At 41.9% G+C, this 22,866-nt stretch overlaps 1 pseudogene; it reads left to right on the top strand.

Moving 5' to 3' along the window:
- The first annotated feature begins 20,239 nt into the window (after positions 1–20,239).
- On the top strand, positions 20,240–21,547 carry LOC107971099 (nuclear envelope phosphatase-regulatory subunit 1-like; annotated as a pseudogene).
- Positions 21,548–22,866: the final 1,319 nt, after the last annotated feature.

The following is a 22,866-nucleotide window of genomic DNA, read 5'->3' as shown; positions in this document are numbered from 1 at the left end:
CTTTGGGAAGTCGCAGGAGGATTGCTTGAGGCTAGGAGTTCAAGACAAGCCTGAGCAACATAGCAAGACCCAATTTCTACAAAAAAAAAAAAAAAAAATAGCTAATGTGCGCCTGTAGTCCCAGCTACTTGGGAGGCTGAGGTGGGAGGATCCCTTGACCCCAGGAGTTTGAGTCTGCAGTGAGCCATGATTGTACCACTGTAGTCCAACCTGAGTGACAGGGCAAGACCCTGTCTAAAGAAAAAAAAAAACATCACCGGCTTCAAGCAGCTTCTACTTCCAGATCTGCCACAAATCTCCCTCTCTTGGATCTCTGCTGGAAATGAGAGGAGAGAAAAATATAAGAACACAATATACATGTTAATATATATTTATCTTTCTTTTTTTAGAGACGGTGGGGTCTCACTCTGTCACCCAGGCTAGAGTGCAGTGGTGCCACTATAGCTCGCTGCAACTTCGAACTCCTGGGATCAAGGGATCCTCCTGCCTCAGCCTCTCAAGTAGCTGGAGCTAAAGATGTATGCCACCAAGGCTGGCTAATTTTTTTGTTGCTGTTGTTTTGTAGATGGGGGTCTTACTATGTTGCCCAGGCTGATCTCAAACTCCTGGCCTCAAGCGATCCACCTCAGCCTCCTACGTAGCTGGTAATATTTCAAAAACTGATAATTTAATATGTCCCAGTTAAACATATAGGTAGTTTCTTTTATTTTGGATGATTTCTTTTTGTTAATTGTTTCATTAAAAAAAATCTTAGGAATATTCAGGAAAGTCATAAAGTACTTTATTAGATCCAAAACTGGGCCATCCTATTGATTTAAAAAAGGGGGCAGTTATCATAAGTGGACACATGGACACAAATTCACACATGGACTCTGTTGATTCTGCAAGTTTCTCTATTTTAACACTATAGAGATGATGTCGCTTTATCTATCCAGACATCTAGATGGCTTCCCTTCTAAAACTGAAGGGCAGTTTAAAGAGTATATTTACCCCCATGACATTCAGTGCCTAGCTAACAAGGTGGGTCCATAACAAATAGCTATTATAACTGTTATTTATTATTGTTATCAATGTCTTCATCATCAACATAAATAAGCCTGTTTTCATTCAGGAGAATGTATGTGGATTGGTACGGAAGCATGTTGTGAAATAAATTGCATGACACTCATGAAACACCTGAAAAGGAAAGTAGTTAGTAAATGTAAGGTTTGTCTTGCTTACAGCAAGTTTTTGACACAGAATAAATGTTCAAAAATTACAATTCTCTTTCCTTCCTCCCTTTCCAAAAGGAAAGGGTAAAGAATATATTCCCAAGATCTGTAGTTCTCAGCCTGAGGTCCCCAGAAGATACCATTAAGAATTGAGGAGCTCTCTTCTCTTTCCATCTTGTCTCTTCTTTCTTTCTTCCTTTTTTTCTTCCTAATTCATTATGGAGGTAATACTTAGCTGAACTTTTTCTAGAATCAAATGAGATAATATATTTAAAAGTGTATTATTAACTATGAATTGTAATAATAATGATTAATAGTTAGCTTGCTTATACAAATGCCAATAATCAGAAGTTGTATATATATATGTATTTAAGTTGTATATATATTTTTGTATATATATTTGTATATAAGTTGTGTGTGTGTGTGTGTATATATATATATATATATATATATCTCCAAAATGTAAAAAATATGTATAAGGAAGAGGATAGAAGTTGGAGATGCTCTAAATTTTGTTTAAAAAATATAAAGTTAGATAAATAATTTAGAAAAATCTGCCAGATGTGGTGGTGTGCACCTGTGATCCCAGCTGCTTGGGAGGCTGAGGCAGGAGGCTCTCTTGAGCCCACCAGTTTGAGTACAGCCTCGGCAACATAGCAAAACCACAACTTAAAAAAAAGAAAAAAAAAAAGAGGCCAGGCGCGATGGCTCACGCCTGTAACCCCAGCACTTTGGGAGGCCAAGGAGGGTGGATCACCTGAGGTCAGGAATTCGAGACCAGCCTGGCCAATATGGCAAAACCCTATCTCTACTAAAAATACAAAAACTAGCCCGGTATGGTGGCATGTGCTTGTAATTCCAGCTACTAGGGAGGCTGAGGCAGGAGAATTGCTGGAACCCAGGAGGTGGAGGTTGCAGTGAGCTGAGATCACACCACTGCACTCCAGCCTGGGCAACACAGCAAGACTCCATCAAAAAAAAACCAGAAAACAATCTTAGGATAAGCACTACAAGATTAAAAATGGAACATGTGTCTTAAGCCATTTTGTGCTACTATAACAGAATACCACAGACTGGATAATTCATAAATAGAGATGTATTTCTTACGTTTCTGGAGGCTGGGAGGTCCAATATCAAGGTGCTATCATCTGGTGAGGGCCTTCATCCCATGGTGGAAAGCAGAAGGTCAAAAGAGCAGGGGGTGGGGAAGAAGGCAGCAGAACTCATCCTTTTATCAGGAACCCACTCTTGAGATAACAAACCTACTCCCACAGTAACAGTGTGAATCCATTCATGAGGGAAGAGCCCCATGACCTAATCACCTCTTAAAGGTCCCACCTCTCAACATTCTTGCATTGGAGATTAAGTTTCCAACACATGAGCTTTGGGGGACACATTAAAGCCATGACAATGTGTAAATTCCAAAACTCCAAAGAAAACTCCATTGGTCTAACGAGGCAGGAAAGGAGGGGAGGGAAACATGCAAATAAAAATACATGGTAAATAGAAAACACAAAGTAAAAAGGTAGAAATATATCTATAATAGATCAGTAATAATAAATATATGTGGATTAAACTCACATATTAAAAGAAAACCTCAGATTGTTTTTTTTTTTATAAGACACAGAATCTAGTTTCATGCCTTTTCTCAGAGGCACACTTAGAATTATCCAGAAAAGTTCAAAATAAAAGGATGGAAAAAATATACCAGGCAAATACTAAGCAAAAGAAAGCTGGTGTAGCAAAATTAATGCAAAAACAGTAGTAGTATTCATCCACAGGAGTTTGGCACATCACAAACAACGCACCAAGCAAATGTAGTCAGTATATTGAACAAGAACTACTGGTGAAATACAATCAAAATGCAACTTTACTTTTGTCTCTAATATTGTACTTTTAAAATTACATTTCTCTCAGGCCCCATGGCTTTCCTGCCACCTTACAGTCACTTTAAATCACAAATTGAGCCTGAATTCAGTGATTAGAACACGAAGTTCCAAATAATAAAGGGCCACTGAACTTGATTTAGAGTTAAACCTTCTCTGCTCGCCTAGCATCAACTTCAGGTGACCTCTCATATTTGAGCAAAGGGATGCACTGAGTTTCTTCTCTTTGCCCATCTTCCTTCCCCAGCTTGCTAATTTTGACTTCAGGCCTGTCCGCGGTTAGAGTGAAGGGAAAGAGTAAGGGGGAAAGGAGCAGAAAATTATTGTCTGGTTATATAGTAAGTTGGCTTTACTCTCTACGGATCTAGCTGTTTAAAGGGGACTCTCATCAGAGGCTCCCTTACTGCTACCTCTGTATCAAAAATGAAACATGCAGCCGGGCGCGGTGGCTCATGCCTGTATCCCAGCACTTTGGGAGGCTGAGGTAGGCGGATCACAAGGTCAGGAAATTGAGACCATCGTGGCTAACACGGTGAAACCCCGTCTCTATTAAAAATACAAAAAAAAAAAATTAACTGGGCGTGGTGGCGAGCACCTGTAGTCCCAGCTACTCGGGAGGCTGAGGCAGGAGAATGGCGTGAACCTGGGAGGTGGAGGTTGCCAAGATCGCGCCACTGCACTCCAGCCTGGGTGAGAGTGTGAGACTCAGTCTCAAAAAAAAAAAAAAGAAAGAAAGAAAAAAGAAACATGCTATTGCTGTTTCTCCTTCAGCTCTGAGTTTTTCAGCTGTCCATTCCATAGGGTTTTTTCAGCTGGAATCTGTAGCACCCCCAAACAGCTCTCTTTGAGAGCAGCTTGCTCTCCTTCGTGGCCCACTTCTTGTACATGGGAAACACCTATCTATCTTTTGCCCCCAACAAACTGGAAATGCGGACAGATCACAATACAGTTACCACTCCCACCATCACCACAGCCACATTCTCTAGCCAGTAAGATTTTTCAGTCTGGAGGTAGATCACATTCCACTGTGCCTTCCAACTCCAGGAGACACATATCAAGCTTTAGGGGGTCCAGTTGAATCCATGGAGTGAAAAGGAAAGCACCTCAACTCTTCCAACTTGGAAGCTCATCCCAAAGAAATCTTCCTCGCAAAACTTCCTTTTTCATATCTCCTCTCTTGACTCTTTTAATCCTCCTTGTGGGTTTTAGAGCCGCTTAGTTATTTCCTTTGGAAACCTGGCTTTGATTTCATATCTGTTATATGTTAATGCCTAAGAGGAAACTTTTAATTTAACATCCTGTCATGGAAATTTAAACCAACTAGTCCCTGAGTCCTGGAAGATCACAGTATAACATTAGAATTTTTTTTTAAGGTAGAGTGGGGGAGAGTGTGGGTTTTGGAGTGTGACAGACCTGGGTTTGAATCCAAGCTCTCAAACTTACTAGATTTAGGGCCTTGGAATATATACTCAACCTCTGAGTTCCATTTACTTCTTCGTTTAGGGAAGATACGGCTGCCTACCTTGGTAGAAAACAATTCTGCCTGCCTACAGAATTATGACAATTAAAGAGAGAACCAACTTAAAACATGAAACCCTTCATCTGGCCCATAGTGGACACTCAAACAAATATTAGTTCCCTTCCTACTCTGCTTCCTCCCTTCCTTGAAAGTTATGCCTTTGACATTCTTTACTTTATAAAGAACATTTGCAAAGGTAATAACAAGAAGGGGAAAACGCAGGTATGATCTTCAGTGCCATTTCTGTATTCCAGAATGAGCTGTCTGATGGATCCTACAGGAAAAGGAACAATATCATCATACCATTTTCATTTTGGGAGTTACACATCCAGTGAAGTTGAAAGTAGGGGGCAACAATAATCAAGCTATTTAACTGTTTCATGTGTTTTCCTGAAACTTAATTTTAGCTTATAGGTTAAAAATCAATAAAGCATATGTACTTAGAGCTCCAGAACTTTAGAATGAGAGTTCCAGTGCCAAACCCTTTAATAGCTACTGGACCTGGTGAGATCTTTCCCCCTTCTCTGACTTCACCTATCAGAGATGGAAAAAAAACCCACAACAACAACAACAACAAAAAACAGCTGATATTTATTACTTACTATGTGTTGACATTAAATGGACTACGTAATAATTTGTGTAAACCTCACAACAACCCTAAGAGTAAGTAATGGAATTATCCCCATTTTACAAGAGGCACAGAGGCCAAGGACACACAGCTAAGAGTGGCAGATCTGGGATTTGAACCCAGTTAGTGACTACTCTTGACAGCTGTTAGCTACTGTACTATCCTGGCTCTCTGAAAAGGAGCAGGTTTTGAGAAATGTGAAACATGAGATCTCATTTGTGAAAGCACCATGATTGTATAACAGGCCTACCTAAAAGCTGATGTCAAAACAAGATTAGACATAAATAGATTTACTGGGGAAACACAATAGATAAAGGGAGAAAGAGCAAGAGAAGATGGGGAGAGCCTTTAGACTGTGATCCACATGTCACATCTGTGAAAGCAGAGGGAAGGAAGAAGAATTAGGTAGAAAGAGTCCCAGACTTCAGTTCATTTGAGAAGCTATGGACCAGGCCAATGGGGAGTACAAGCAAAGATTAAAAGTCTCCCATTGAGCAGAAATGGCATGGCTCTAGTGGCTCAGCTGTGCTAAGTCATGGTGTGGGAGCAGTCTGGGAAAAGTGTGTCCTTAGCATGAATCATGAATGTAAGGGTAGACTGACTCAGTGACTGCTTCCTTGCTGTCCACTTACCTTCTGCTGACTGAACCCTGAAAATTTTGCAAAGACCCTGAGCCTGATCCCTTCTATGCTGCCCCACCAGAGGGGCTCACACTCTTTTGCACTGTCTCCTAAGAGCAGGGGGATCCTGGTTAGCACAGAGCTCTCTCTCCAAGGTTCTGGCTGTTCCGTGCTTTCTGCTCTGGAATTGGCCAGGTAAGTCACTGCTTGGATATGCGATTGACATACCAGCCTTCTGTGTGGGTAGGCAGGTGGTGAGGGGCCCACAGAAGCAGGCTCTGGATGCTGCTGACCCTCCACCACCAATGCCTTAAAAAGCATCTTCATACGAATTCACAGCTTGACTGTCCTGGCTCCCAAGTCATGAGCTGGGCCTGCAGTGCATGGGGATTTTCAGATAGAAAGTGACACCCCTTTTCTCCTGAGTTGTAGGACCACATGTCTTTGCAAGTTCCCTTTATCTGGGGTCTTCTGTATTTCTGGGCTTGGGATGACTGAGGCATCAGATGCACTGCACCAGGCAGACACAGAGCTAAAGTCCTTGCAGAACCAACCAAATAGGCCAGGGCACATCAAAGCCCTTCTGGGAGTCTGAGCAAGGTGGGTGGGAGAGGGATGGGTGAGGTTTTGTGTGCTGTCTAACTCTGTTTTTGCCCCAGTCTTCTTGGGGGCTAACTGGACTCTGAGAGAAGGGTCAGCCCCTTCTGCTTCAACCTCAAGTTACCTGGTCAGATCTGTTCAGACATCTGCTTGCTCAAAGACTATCCCAATGAATGTTTCCTGCCAGGACACTTTGGGGCTTTATCTCCTCCCCTACAAAATGTTCCCCAAAAGAGAGAGGGAAAAGGAGGGAAAGGCAAAGTGCTCTGACCTGCAATAGGGCAGTCAGTTCTCCTCCTCCAGGTGTGTCTGTGCAGGGCAGCTTGGCCATTAGCCTAAAAGGGCCCTGTGCCTGCTGCAGGCAGAGAAACAAAAGTCAGACCCACCCCAGAGGGGAATGTGGCCTGAGTGAGCCCTTCCACCTCCTGCCTAAGCACCACCACTCTTAGCGTTAGGGGGATGGATTTATCCTCTCTTATAAAACTAATTCCAGTGAGCCTGGAACCTGATCTCACTCCAGACAGAATTCCAGTTTGACTAACACCCATCACGCTGCCACTGGCCTTGAAGAATGGTCTGGAGACATGAAGAGCTCCCAAAATGGCATCACAGAGAAAACCAAAAGCAAGGTCACATTCGTTCTTGCTTTGCTCCATAGAAGCTTAATTTTCTTATATTACATTTACTACTTTTTCTTCAGAACTTTTAATTTTTTGTTTCGCTTTAGTACTTTAGAAAGGCATTCTCCCCTTGAATTCTTATGAATATTTTATTATAGTTTCTTTTTCTCACTTTACACCCACCCTACACAGAAAACTATACTTTCTAATCCCCTGTCCCCTCTATCCCCTTGCTATGAGGTGAGACCATATGATAGTTTTAGCTAATCAGCTGTGAACCGCAGTAACATGTTAGTTCTGGACTAACCTATAGTGGGATGAGAGATTTCCATTACTCTCTCCCCCTGCCATAGTGATCAGTGATGTTCCAGGCTGTAGAGCTTCTGTCAGCCTGAGGTCCTGAGAGACTGGGGACCAGGGCCCTTCCACCCCACACCTTCACCAACACATGTTCGGCATTTATTGTGAGCTAGAAATAAACGTTTGCTGTGTTAAGCTGCTGAGATATTTTTTTCCCCAAAAGGGAATGAGGAGGCAGGGCAGGAGTGTAGAGAATGCAGTTTCAGAAGGGCACCCGACCCCACCCACCACTCTCATGCCCACCTTCAGGGATCCGGGGTGCATACCTCTTTTTCTATGTTTCACTCAAAACTCCCACATCCTCTGCAATAGGAAGCTAATACCTATGCAGGGTTTCTGCTCATCTCCCCAGCATTCCCCACTGCCCACCATTTTCTGAATCAAAATGGGCAGGGGGCGTGGCTGTGGGAACTGCAGTACAAGACCCGCTGCGGTGTCCGTTTTCCATTCCAGAGGTTTGCAGGTGATTCCTACCCTCACACCGACTTGGCGGGGGGCCAGGACATTTTTCTCATCTCCTTTCCCTAAGCGAGAAGCCAGCTTGCTTTCAATACAATAGGGGCACGGTACCCAAACCTGACCGCCATCCCCATCCCAGATCCCTCCCCCAAGCCCACCATTTTTTTTTCCCCTAAAATAAATCGGAGTAGGGGCCGGAAAGGGGTATAGGCAATGTAGTCTTGCATGCGCTATGATCTTCTCCTTCGCCTTCAGACAGCCTTTAATCATTCAAACCTTTTCAGATCCGCAGCCAACAGTAGTCTCCTCCTTTTCTGTTTAGCAGCAAGAAGCGCTCCCGCCTGCCTCTAAGGCAATAGGGAGATGGTGCTCAGGATGGAAAGAGAACTCAGACTACATACTGACTTCAATTCACGTCAGCCCTTTGTCCAGTGAGGCCCGTGTGTTAACAGTGAGCTCGGATCCCTAATTAATCCTCCCAACAGCACTTCAGCAGAAGCCGGGTTGCCCATCCCCAGCCCAACCTAACAATCCGAAAGGGTATCATCTTCCTGGAGTATTTATTCGCCTTTCTCAGATTATCAGGGAGGATCAGCCTTTTAGAGTTAATCGATCCTGTCTTCTTTTTTCCTCTCCTGTCTCTAAATTCTCCAACTCCCGTCCCCCAAGACCCTAAAGTCTAGCAGTTCCCTGGCAGTTCTGTCCAGACGCTGAAATGGGGCTCAGGAAACAAGACTGGGAGTGAGAGTGAGAGAGGTTTTCACCAATTCTTTTCAATATTTATTTGTATGTTCTGTTCCTTATAGTTATTATCTTTACTATTATTACTAACAGCCTACATCCTGTTTGTCACTAGAAAATAGAAAAGAGCTATTTATTTTCAGATGGGAAGCAGGAGGTAGATTCAAGTATGCATGTGGGTAAATAACCCAGCCAACTGTTTTTGCTGCTCAATGGTAATACAAATATAGATACTCTAGGCGCCACTATTTTGGATGTTTGAAATGTACAGAGCAGCTGGAGGCTCCCCTTATGAGGGGCCACTATGTTGTGTGAGGCTTTTCCATGAAGTCAGACACCGAGGTCCCATAATCCCGTAGTACTGAGGACACCTTGGATTTTCAGATTTCAGTAGCTGGTCATAATGTTGTGGTCTTTACAAATTATATTAATTCAACTTCCACAATTGCTATATTTCCCAGTTCTCAACCACATCCACATCCCTATTAACCCTTTGCAATTGCAACTCAGAAGCTCCTACTTTTTATGACCTCAGGGACAGATTCGGGTTGTGGGTAATGAAATTTATAATTCGGAGGACTCTAAGAAAAAGAATATTAAAAAGTATGAGCATTTCAAGCAACTATGTACGAAAGTCAACATTTACTTATTATGAGAAATCACAACAAATTACAAAATTGAACAGCTGACATATTTTTTAAAAATTTCCAGAAAAATAACATTGTCTTAATTAACTGCCTGGCATACCTCTACAGTGATTTTTTTTTTCCCTACAATTTTTGGCTACGAATTCTTTGATCTTTTCTTCTTATGACATTTTTGTAATAACATATTTTCTTTTTTTTTGTAATAACATATTTTCTAGAAAAAAAAGATACTCCAATCTTTCCTTTGGCATAGTCAATTTTAAAATTATTATTGATAAAAGTTTCAGCTTTACAACTTATCATTGGCGATGGATGAATTTTTAGTTTTGTCAAATTTGTGGAAACTGCTGTCAACCTCTGTCAAGTTTAAGAATTCAGAACACTTCAAGTTTTCTTGTGCAGATACTAATCTTAAATATACTCAATAGCATACACAAATCAGTGTAATGTTAATGTCCTCATTGTAGTGGTATATTTTGTGTTTTATGGTATTTTAGTCAGTGTCAGTACTTCATGCCAATTCATTCAAGAAATTAATATGAACTAATGTAGATGTGATTGGACAAAGCCACAGGCATGGTTAGTGTAAAAAAAAAGGCCAATAGTCAATTTTTGATTAATCATATGATACTTACTTATTGGGCAGCAGTGGGAACTAAGACTAAAAAAATCAGGTAGGAAATAGGAAATAGTATCAAATGCTGCCAGGAGGCCGATGACAGACCACCATGCTTTTAAAGTGAGGTCTAAGATTTTTCAATGGTTTACTAAGCATATGAAAGACAATAGAGTATAGTGTTAGGCTCATTATCATTAGAGTCTGACAACCCTCGTTTGACTCTTAGAGCTTCCACCTGCTACCTTGAGAAATCTCACTGGTAATTGCCTAATTATACATGAGATTAAGAAACAAATGAGTAAATTATCCAACTAAAATCAAACTAAATGTAATTCCAATCAACTTTCCTCTTAGCTTGCTCTCTAACATGCTGGCATCCATCTCATCACCAAGAAGAGGAGGGGTAATTGGAGTAGAAAGAAACAGTAGTCTTTTTTCTTTTTTATTTCACTCAGATTAGAAAAACCTTCTTGTAGGAGCTCCAAGAATTTTATTTACCTTGAGCGTCTTGCCTTAGACGGTTTTTAAAACACAAATGTCATCCTAGACCTGTCATGCCCACCAATGTGCCAGGTCAGTTTACCATTGCCATGGCAACACCTGGAAGTTACCACCCTTTTTCTAGAAATATCTGCATAATCTGCCCATTAATTTGCATATAATTAAAAGTGAGTATAAACATTACTGTAAAAATTACTGAGCTGCTACTGTGGGCACACTGCCTATGGAGTATTCCTGCTCTGCAAGGAGTAGTACCTATGCTGTACTATGTCAGAATCTTTGTTGCTAGGGACTCAAGTACTATATTTTCAAAAACATGCACAGATGATTCTGCTAAGCATACCTTGTAATGAACTGTATAACAGACTTTATGAATTCTATTCTTGCCATCCTCTGAGGAGTAATTATTTTTCTTCCAACTTTTATTTTAGGTTCAAGGGGTACATGTACACATTTGTTATATGGGTAAATTGCATGTCATGAGGGTTTGGTGTACAGATTATATCATCACTCAGGTAATGAGTTTAGTACCTGATAGGTAGTTTTTAAATCCTCTCCCTCCTTCCACACCCCACCCTCAGGTAGGCCCTGGTGTCTATTGTTTCTTTCTTTGCGTCCATGTATACTCATTGTTTAGCTCCCACTTATAAGTGAGAACATGCATTATCTGGTTTTCTAATTTGCTTAGGATAATGGCCTCTAGCTCTATCCATGTTGCTGCAAAGGACATGAACTTCTTTTTTATGACTGCATAGTATTCCGTAGTGTATATGTCTCACATTTTTTTTTATTCAGTCACCTCTAATGAGCACCTAGGTTGATTCCATATCTTTGCTATTGTGAACAGTGCTATGATAAACATATGCATACATGTGTCTTTATGGTAGAATGATTTATATTCCTTTGGGTATATACCCAGTAATGAGATTGCTGGGTCGAATGGTAGTGTTGTTTAAGTTCTTTGAGAAGTCTCCAAACTGCTTTCCACAATGGCTGAACTAATTTACATTCCCACCAGCAGTGTATGAGTGTTCCCTTTTCTCAGCAACCTTGCCAGCATGTTATTTTTTGATTTTTTAATTATAACTATTCTGACTGGTATAAGATGGTATCTCATTGTCTTTTTCATTTGCATTTCCCTCATGATTAATGATGTTGAGAAGCTCATGTCCTTTGCAGCAACATGGATAGACCTAGAGGCCATTATCCTAAGCATCCTGAACTAGGAGGTAGGACTTGACTCTGGAGGTGGGGCTCAGACACTGGACCAAATTGAGGACTAGCTAAAACAGGGACAGGGTGGAAGTAGCTTTCCATAAGAGATGCCCACCAATGTGCCATGTCAGTTTACCAATGCCATGGGAACACCTGGAGGTTACCACCCTTTTTCTGGAAATATCTGCATAATCTGCCCCTCAATTTGCATATAATTAAAAGTGAGTATAAACATTACTGTAAAAATTACTGAGCTGCTACTGTGGGCACACTGCCTATGGAGTATTCCTGCTCTACAAGGAGTAGTACCTATGCTGCTCCTGTATGCTGCCACTTCAATGAAAGTTGCTGTCTAACACTACTGGCTTACCAAGAACTTTCCCTGGCTAAGCCCCAGTTTTGGGGCTCAACTGCCCTGCATCATTTGGCAACCAATGAAGGGATAAAGACAGTGAAAATGGCAGCAATGGATGGAGAGGTGAGATGGCAAGACAACAGAGTTGGTGGCAATCAGTGATCAGCTGAGAGGTGGTAATTGGTGAGAGACAATGACGAGAGATGGCAGTCAGTGAGACAAGTGGAGAAATGGCGAGAGATGGAGAAGCTGCAAGAGCTATAACACTAAAGCTGTAACAATAAAGAGCTGCTAACACTACAGAGCTATAACACTAACCAAAGGCTCTTTTCAGAGATATCATTTTCCCTGGCAGGTGGTGGACCTGAGCAGATGAGCCAGTGGTCATAGTGCTGCTGTCTCATGTGAGACCCACCATTCTGACCAGCAGGCTGGTGGGTTACTGGTCCATTCCAGCCCCCATGTGGCAGCCAAGCCCACCTGTATTAGTCTGTTCTCACATTGCTATAAAGAACTACCTGAGACTCAGTAATTTATAAAGAAAAGAGGATTAATTGACTCACAGTTCCACAGGTTGTACAGGAACCATGGCTGGGGAGGCCTCCGGAAACTTACAATCATGGCAGATGGCAAAGGGGAAAAAAAGCACATCTTCACATGGCCAGGAGGAGAGAGAGAGAGAGAGAAAGAGAGAGAAAGAAAGAAGGAAAGAAAGGAAGAAAGAAAGAAAGAAAGAAAGAAAGGAAGAAAGAGCGAGGTACACACTTTCAAACAACCAGATCTCATGAGAACTCACTCACTATCATGACATCATCCAATCACCTCCCACCAGGACCCTCCCCCAACATTGAGGATTATAATTCAGCATGAGATTTGGGTGGTGACACAGAGCCAAATCATATCACCATCCAAGCTGAGGAAACCTGGAGAGACCTTCACCCGGGTCCCACATAGAACATTGGTCATCATGATTTTGGCTACTGTGCATGAATGACTGTTCCCTCCACCCTCTCCCACAATATTAGGTAAGCTGGGGAATAAAAGCCTTTGGCTATGTGTTCAGTTAAAAGTCGCCCATTGTTTGATTGCCCTGAAACACGTCCTTGTCACCCCTTCCCCTAGTCTTTTCTCTTATGACTTCATTTTGTTGCTCCACCAGTTGTTTTATTTTCATTTCTGAAATGTGTGTTTTGTTTGCAGTCTTATGTTTGCTTTGATTTTCTGATAACTGTATATGGGCATTTGTTTAAGGCAGGACACTTGGTTGTGAGAGGCTCCCTATTGTGTTGACTCTGGGAAACCAGAGTCACATTGTTCTGTGACCCCAACTTGGGTTTGGGTTCACTGTTGGCCACCCCCTGGATGGATGCCCCTGGCATTTGGTGATGGGACCCTCACTGGCTGAAACTCCGGTACTCTGGGTTTTCAGCATTTGCATTTTCAGCTGCCTTCCAGATGCTCTGGGGTTTTCAGCATTGACATTCCCTCTAGGATTGTGGGTTATAATCCCTCGCCCTAGGGGAATAGTGGTCTTGCCTTTTTCTGCCCTGAAGTTAGAAGTTATTATTTCCCTAATAGGCAGTCACAGACTCCTTCTTGTGTGCTGACTTGAGCAACTGTCTTGCTCAAACCTCTCTAAGCTGAAGGAACACGGAGTTCCTAGGCTCCTGGCCTGACAGACAACCACCTACAACGGTAGAAAAGTGGTTGCCTGAACATTTATTTTGGTGTCTCCGCTGCTGGATAGGTTCTCCAGCAAGTCAATACCTCTGAGGTGTCCCCTTGGGTAATACTGTTTCCCTCTTCCCCTCCTCCCTTCCCATTCACCATTTGTTTAGCCCTCGTCTCTGCTTAAACCTCACTGTGGATTTTAGGCTCAACATTCTACTGCCCATTTGTAGCTTGTAATCCACTTTTGTAATGCCTTGCTATGTATACTTACACCTTCTCTGCAGGAAGTGAGAGAATCTAAAAGCGAAAAATAATGACTCAGTTGCTTTCCCTTTTGCTAGACTTAGGAAGACTTCTGTGTCCTCTAAAACTTCTGTATCCATGGGGACAATGACGAGCGTCTCAGAGGACTCACGACTAGGATGTCTTTTAGGCTATTGGAGCAAATTCAAATTTGGTTTAATGAAAAAGAAACTCATTTTCTATTGCAACACGGTTTGGGTTCCGTACAAATTAGAAAACCAAATTTGGCGTAAACATGGTTCTATATATTGTAATGATAATTTACAACTGGACTTATTCTGTAAAAAAGAAGGAAAATGGGAAGAGGTCCCTTATGTACAGGGTTTTATGACCCTTTACTGGCTCATGTTACTTCCAGGCACCAGACAGCTCCATCTGAGGATCCCCTCCTTGCTGGTTCTCCTAGAAGGCCTATGCCTTTCCCAGAGTCTCCTCAGTCCCCCAATTCTGAGGGGGGTCCTGCCAGTACTCTAACAAAGGATTCTAGCTCAAGGTCATCAGACACTCCTCCCCCTCATCCAACTAGCCCCAGCTTATACCCCCATTTCCCCCAAAATAAGCCCAATCAATACTACCAGGAGTGGAGCCTCATATTAGCCCCTAAAGTAAAATCTGTGTCCATTGCAGGAGGTAGCTAATGGAAATGGGGTTACATGTGCCATTTTCTATATCTAATTTGGATTTATATGAGGAAAAACTTGGCCAGTTTTCAGAAAATCCAGAAAAGTTTATACAGGCATGTGTTATGTTGACCATGTTCTTTGATTTAACTTGTCATGACTTAGAAATATTGTTATCTGTTCGCTGTGCTGTGGGAAAAAAGTGGAGGGAAGTATCTGTGGTTAAGCCAGTCAATTATGACAGAGCTAGAAATATAACTCAGGTAAAAGATGAAAATCCTGTTCTGTTTCTGGGTCGTTTGATAGAGGGACTCAGGAAATATACCAGTACAGACCCAGACCCCCCAGAAGGGCAAGCTTTCCTGGGTGTACATTTTATTACTCATCCTGCACCTGACATTAGGAGGAAGATACAAAAAGCAGCAATGAGGCCTCAAATCCCAATGAGCTAACTCTCTTTATTTATTTATTTTTTTGAGACAGAATCTTGCTCTGTTGTCCTGGCTGGAGTGCAGTGATGCCATCTTGACTCACTGCAATCTCCGCCTCCTGGGTTCAAGCTACTCTCATGCCTCAGCCTCCTGAGTAGCTGGGATTACAGGCACCCGCCACCATGCCTGGCTAAGTTTTGCATTTTTAGTGGAGACAGGGTTTCAGCATGTTGACCAGGCTAGTCTCAAATTCCTGGCCTCAAGTGATCCACCCACCTCAGCCTCCCAAAATGCTGGGATTATAGGCATGAGCTACTGCACCCAGCCCCTAAGACCCAGATCTTAGATGAGGACTTTAAAGTTTACAACAATAGGGACAGGGCAAAATAGGTGAGAAAACAAAAACAAAAACAAAAAATAGCCAAAAAGTGCAATCATTAACAGTTGCTTTAAGTCCCCTGCCACGTCAGAATTACCCATCCCAAGAAAGCATCACGAGATTGGCATCTGATATGCCCAGATAAGAGCCCTGACTCACTGGCCCACTGATTCACTAGGCCAGAATCAGCATGCCCAGTATAAACAAAAGGGTCGTTGGCAATGAGAATGTACTAACTGCCCCTGGTGACACATAAAAAAGCTCCCAATCACTATTAGAGCTAACCTTCTTTTACTAGCCCCAGTGAGCTGCCTCCTCAAGTAAGTTTATTGGGAATGTTGGACCCTTGGCCCAATGGACAGCTTCCCACAATGGCAGTTTTTTGACTCTAAGTCTCTTGGCCAAAGGAAATTCCAAAGAAGTCTAAAACAAACAAACAAAGAATTCAGGCCATGATGGGAAACAGGAGGTTGGACACACCTCACTATGCCCTCTTTGAAATTTAGGCTTTGTTCACAAGGCCCTTCAAGAATATAGAAATAAAGTATCACCTCTAACCAGGAGACTTAGTCTTACTAAAAAGAAGGATCCCCTGAAGATCAATTACAACCCAAATGAAAAGGTCCTATATCAGGCTGTTCTCACGTAGCTATAGAGAAATACCTGAGACTGGGTAATTTATAAAGAAAGGAGGTTTAATTGGCTTATGGTTCTGTGGGCTATACAGGAAGTGATGCTGGCACCTGTTTGGCTTCTGGGGAGCCCTCAGGAAATTTACAATCATGGTGGAAGGCAAAGGGAGAGAGCAGGCACTTCACATAGCCAGAGCAGGAGCAAGATACAAAGGTTCCACACACTTTTTCTTTTTTTTGAGTTGGAATCTCACTCTGTCACCAGGCTGGGGTGCAATGGCAAGATCTTGGCTCACTGCAACCTCTGCCTCCCAGGTTCAAGCGATTCTCCTGCCTCAGCCTCCTGAGTAGCTGGGATTACAAGTGCGTGCCACCATGCCTGGCTAATTTTTGTATTTTTAGTAGAGACAGGGTTTCACCATGTTGGTCAGGCTGGTCTCGAACTCCCGACCTCGTGATCCACCCATCTCAGCCTCCCAAAGTGTTGGGATTACAGGCATGAGCCACTGCGCCTGGCCAGTTCCACACACTTTTAAATGACCAGCTGTCATGAGAACTCACTCACTGTTATGAGTACAATACCAAGGGGATGATACAAAAGCATTCACAAGAAATATGACCCCATGCTCCAATCATCTCCCACAAGGCCCCACCTCCAACACTGGGGATTACAATTCAACATGAAATTTGGATGGGGGCACAGATCCAAACCATATGAGGCCCCTATCAGATATTGTTAAATACCCCCACCACCATTAAACTTCAGGGAATAACTACTTGGGTACACCTATTTGGGATTAAATATGTTCCTTATGAGTCACAGGCACAAAGGGAGGACAGCACAACCTACATGATATGGTTTGGCTGTGTCTCCACCCAAATCTCATCTTGAATTGTAGCTCCCGTAATTCCCACATGTTGTGGGAGGAACCCGGTGGGAGATAATTGAATCATGGGGGTGGTTCCCCCATACTGTTCTCATGGTAGTGAGTAATTCTCATGGTATCTGATGGTTTTATAAGGGGAAACCCCTTTCAATTGGTTCTCATTCTGTCTTGCTTGCCGCCATGTAATACATGCCTTTCACCTTCTGCCATGATTGTGAGGCCTCCCCAGCCACATAGAACTGTGAGTCCATTAAACTTCTTTTTCTTTATAAATTATCCAGTCTCAGGTATGTCTTTATCAGCAGCATGAAAATGGACTAATACACTACATCTATAAACCTCTCCTACCCATTTAAAAGAATCAACACTCAGCCAGAAGTGATAACTTAATGCTGTGGGTGGGAATAGGAGCATTAATTTTTACCTCTTTTTTTCTTTTTTTACTGTAATACTTCTTTTCTATCACTTTAGCCAGCTGCCTCCTCCTGGGAAATATCTCTTTTGTCCTTGTTGGGTGTTCAGCCAATCTAAGGCCCAACTGTACACTATGCTGCCACTGTTAATCCTCTTTTCTCTCCCAATTACCCTGATCCAGTATGGATGGGAACAAAACTATATAGTAAATATTTCAAAATTATAGCATCAGGGAATCATCTTTATGGTTGCTGGATTTGTCATTAACATCTCCAGGATAGACAGTTCTGTTTTCTGGCCTATCCAGAAAATCTCATGGCCATCTCTCCAGACCTTCTGACTAATCATGGTGATCCCAAAGTACCCAAACCCCTATTTGTTAACTGGAACTCTCCTACAGTTAATAGATTCCACCTGAACTCCCCACCACCACTATTATGTAGACCTGGGAAGTTGGGTATTTTTATCTCCAGTGCACTAATGTTTCTACTGTTTGCGCTCACTGTTGTGTTAATGACACAAAAGTAGAAGTTTCCCTGCAATGCTCTGATGCAACTTTAGTTGTCAAATTCTCGAGGCTGCAGTGAGGTAAATGGGATTCCATTTGTAAGTGAGGAGAGCAAATATGATGCCTTTTCCTAGATCAGAACGTACAGGGGAAAACAGTTATCTAATCTTGGGAGCGGAGAGTACCATTCCCTTCTGGAAAAGAAGATTGTTTGGCCACTCCCATTGCAACAGGGAAAGAACATCTCTATAGGCCCAATTTGGCAGCAATGGATACACACCACACCCCATAGTGTCTCTATTTGTGCCCCAACTTGGCTCATTTTTTTGTGGCCACAAATGGAGAAAAGGTACGTCCCGTAACCATTCCTGACTCCCCAGGCAGCCATCTGTTCTTTTAGAAGTAGCTTTCCCTTGTATAGCAATAACTTGGGACAGAGGTGAAAGTATGTTGGCCACCCTTGCCCCTCCAGGGGTCACAGTCTATAACTGCATAGGACCCCCAAACACTAGAAATAAGTGAGCAATAGGATTAATTCTGGTGGAAATCGAGGCAGCAATAGGACTAGTGTCACCCTGCAGCAGCTTTGCTTACCATAAGTCAACCCTAAAGAACTCGAATTCCTAGTTGCCAACACAGGTCAGTCATTAAAGATAATTCAAGAGTCTCTGGACTCTTTTGCAAATGTAGCTGTTGATAATAGACTAGCATTGAATTATTTACTATCTGAACAAGGTGGAATATGTGCAGTTATTAATAAAACCTGCTGTACATATATTAACAACTCTGGACAAGTTGAGGTTACATTCAAAAAAATCTATGAACAAGCTACCTGGTTACATAGATATAACCAGGGCACTGACTCCACTATATCAGGTAGACTATCAAAAGTGCCTTCCCAAGTTTCACCTGGTTTTTACCTCTCCTAGGATCTTGGATAGATGTCCTGTTGTTACTATATTTTTTTGGCCCTTGCTTGTTTAACCTCTTAGTAAAGTTTGTGTCTTCTAGGTTAAAACAGTTCTAAGTGAAGACAATGCTGGCACAAGGCTTCCAACCCATCCCTCTGAAATAAGGGGCCTAGAGGCAGGATGCTTTCATTCTCCAAGTCATACTGACTTGGGCCACTTAGATCAGGTGTCCAGAGATTTTTTAGTCATCTGGTGCTAGGCACTGCCTACTCCCATAAACTCAGCAGGAAGCAGTTACAGAAGATGGACTTCTGCCCTTCTGCAGCCCCATTAAGATTAAGGATGAATATCTACTGTTTGAGCGGGGAATGAAGTAGTAGGCAGGACTTGACTCCAGAGGTGGGGCTCAGACACCCGACCAAATTGAGGATTGGCTAAAACAGGGATGGGGCAGAAGTAGCTTTCCATAAGACATGCCCACCAGTCTGCCATGTCAGTTTATCATTGCCATGGCAACACCTGAAAGTTACCGCCCCTTTCCATGGCAATGACCCAGTGACCCAGAAGTTACTCCGGTCTTTCTAGAAATTTCTGCATAATCCACCACTTAATTTGCATATAAGTAAAAGTCAATATAAATATGACCACAGAGTTGCCTCTGAGCTGCTACTCTGGGTACATTGCTTATGGGGTAGCCCTGCTCCACAAGGAGCAGTAGCTCTGCTGCTGGTGTACACTGCTGCTTCAATAAAAGTTGCTGTCTACTTTTACTTTTACCACTGGCTTACCCTTTAATTATTTCCTGGGCTAAGCCAAAAGCCCTCCCAGGCTAAGCCCCAATTTTGGGTCTTGCCTGCCCTGCATCACTTGTTGGCTATGTGTATGCCTTTTTTTCAGAAGTATCTGTTTATGTCTTTTGTCCACTTAAAAAATGTTTGGGGCCGGGCACGGTAGCTCACGCCTGTAATCCCAGGACTTTGAGAGGCTGAGGAGGGCAGATCACAAGGTCAGGGGATCGAGACCATCCTGGCTAAGGTGAAACACCATCTCTACTAAAAATACAAAAAATTAGCCAGGCGTGGTGGCGAGCACCTGTAGTCCCAGCTACTTGGGAGGCTGAGGCAGGAGAATGGCGTGAACTGGGGAGGTGGATCTTGCAGTAAGCTGAGATCATGCCACTGCACTCCAGCCTGGGCAACAGAGCAAGACTCCATCTCAAAAAAAAAATATTTGGGTACATAGTAGGTATATATATATATATATATATATGGAGTGTATAGATACTTCGATACAGTCACACAATACATAATAATCACATCACGGCAAATGCGGTATGCATGCCTTAAATCTGTTGTGTTAGAAACTATCCAATTATACTCTTTTAGTTATTTTAAAATGTATAATCAAATTATTATTGACTAGAGTCATGCTATTGTGCTACCAAATACTAGGTCAATAAGAATAACATTCTTTCTGGTGGACAGGGCCATGGCAGTGACCTGAGCTGCCACCTGACATGAATTTGCTGGAGCAGGCAGAAGAGCTCAAGGCTTTTGAGAGGAGACTTACTGAATATATTCATTGTTTGCAACCTGCTGCTGGATGTTGGAGAATGCTTCTTCTAGTGATATCTGTCTGTACGCTACTGGTGCCTGGAACTGGTTGATAGATCCAGAGACACAAAAGGTGTCCTTCTTCACATCATTATGGAATCATCCATTTTTTACCATTAGCTATATCCCTCTAATAGGCTTGTTCTTTGCTGGAATACACAAGAGAGTAGTTGCACCATCAATTATAGCTGCTCAACGTCAAACGATATTAGCAGAATACAATATGTCTTGTGATGATACAGGAAAACTAATTTTGAAACCTAGGCCTCATGTTCAATGCCAATCTTCACTAATTGCTATTGGACGTAAAACAGCCCTTCTTCGAATAAGTGATACAGCAAAAAGCCATAAAGGATTCCTTTTGCAGTTGGATATGTAAAGGTCATAGCAACAACTGACAAGATGTGTGCAATATTTACCCAGATTATCTTGATGATGATGATTCACATTATCAGTGCTTTGGTACCTTTTATTACCTGTGTTTCAGTATTAGTGTCACTTTATTACTTCAGATCCTTCAAAGATTTTTGCAGATGAAGTGTGTATATATGTTATGAAGCTCAACTTAAAAATAGAACCTCATTCAGTTTTTATAATGTATTTTTGCAAACTACTGTAAATAGCAAATCAATGCCAATGGTAAACAAAGAGGAAAATGTTGTGTGGTCTTTGTTCTCCTGCACCAGTACTTCAGGAACATCTGCTTGCCATCCCCACAGCTCTTTAAAACTGGCTATTATGTGTGCCTTTCATTCTTACACTTTTAATCATACTGTAGGAAAAACATTGGATTCAGCTTAGACTGAGGAAAACTCCTCTCCATAATGTTGTAAGAAATTATAGGTGTTTTGATAAACACTTTTTGTTAAACCAGATATTGAACTCCAGCAACTATTGTGGTTTATTTTTCAGTTCATTGTTTTCATTGAGTGCTAAATATCCTTAATATTTTAAAATAATTTTTTAAATACCCCAAAGGCTTGTGAATATACAAGTCTACTTATAAATTATGTATTGTCTGGGACTTTGATAGACATTGTTTTATTAAAATCCAGATAGATAACTGGATTTTACGCTGTGGTAGACAGACTGTGACGTTAGTGTTGCACAGGTGTAATTGATCATCCTACGCCATCACCAGAATAACATGGGAGTGGTGCCACAAACTAGAGTCTACAATTCTCACTGTTTAGAGAGTGTTAATGACATGCCATGTATGCATAATAACTACATGTACTATAATAACCCTTAAAATTAAGCTATTGGGATGGCTATAAACACTTTAAAGTACTGGAAGTGCTTTTACCTGTTTATTAGAAGATTTTGAAAAGGTTTAAATTATTTCATGAGCAATCTTTTAAATTTCATTTAACGTAAAACTGAAAATTCAATAACAGGATAAAAAACTTTGTAACAAGGCTTAAGGCTTTCACGTAAATGTGTTGATCTTAGCTTTCATATGGATAAAATTTTATTCTTTGAACTGTAGCAATAAAACAAATAAGTGATACAGCTTTGCTGTAAGAAGTCTGAAGAGGGTATTCTATATATTCTGCTTTGTTTTATTTTTTGTAAATTTTGTAGGTAAATATGTGCATAAAAATAAATACTTTATATACAAAAGAATAACATTCTTTCTAACTACTTTTTGTACTCTTTAACCATCCCCACTCCCCACCTCCCCTACTACCATCCGCAGCCTGTAGTAAGCATCCTTCTACTATTTCCTTCTACTCTCTATTTCCATGAATTCAATTGTTTTGATTTTTTGTTTGTTTGTTTGTTTGTTTTTTGAGACGGAGTCTCGCTCTGTCGCCCAGGCTGGAGTGCAGTGGCGCCATCTCGGCTCACTGCAAGCTCCGCCTCCCGGGTTCACGCCATTCTCCTGCCTCAGCCTCCCGAGTAGCTGGGACTACAGGCGCCCGCTACCACGCCCGGCTAATTTTTTGTATTTTTAGTAGAGACGGGGTTTCACCGTGTTAGCCAGGATGGTCTCGATCTCCTGACCTCGTGATCCGCCCGCCTCGGCCTCCCAAAGTGCTGGGATTACAGGCGTGAGCCACCGCGCCCGGCCTGTTTTGATTTTTATATCCCACAAATAAGTGAGAACATGTGAAGATTGTCTTTCTGTGCTTGGCTAATTTCACTTAACAAAATGACATCCAGTGTCATCCATGTTGTAGCAAATGACAGGATCTCATTCTGTTTTGTGGCTGAATAGTACTCCATTGTGTATATGCACTACATTTTCTTTATCCATTCATCTATTGATGGACACTTAAGTTGCTTTCAAATCTTGGCTATTGTGAACAATGCCATAACAAACATGGGAGTGCAGATATCTCTTTGATACATGGATTTCCTTTCTTTTGGGTATATACCCAACAGTGGGATTGCTAGATTGTATGGTAGCTCAATTTTTAGTTTTTTGAGGAAATTCCGAACTGTTCCTCATAGTGGTTGTATTAATTTACATTCCCACCAATGGTGTATGAGTGTGCCCTTTTCTCCACATC

The sequence above is a fragment of the Pan troglodytes genome, chromosome X, assembly GCF_028858775.2.
Source record: "Pan troglodytes isolate AG18354 chromosome X, NHGRI_mPanTro3-v2.0_pri, whole genome shotgun sequence".
Classification (NCBI taxonomy): domain Eukaryota; kingdom Metazoa; phylum Chordata; class Mammalia; order Primates; family Hominidae; genus Pan; species Pan troglodytes.
Note: the sequence above shows the minus strand (reverse complement) of the source record. Positions and strands in the feature narration are given on the sequence as shown.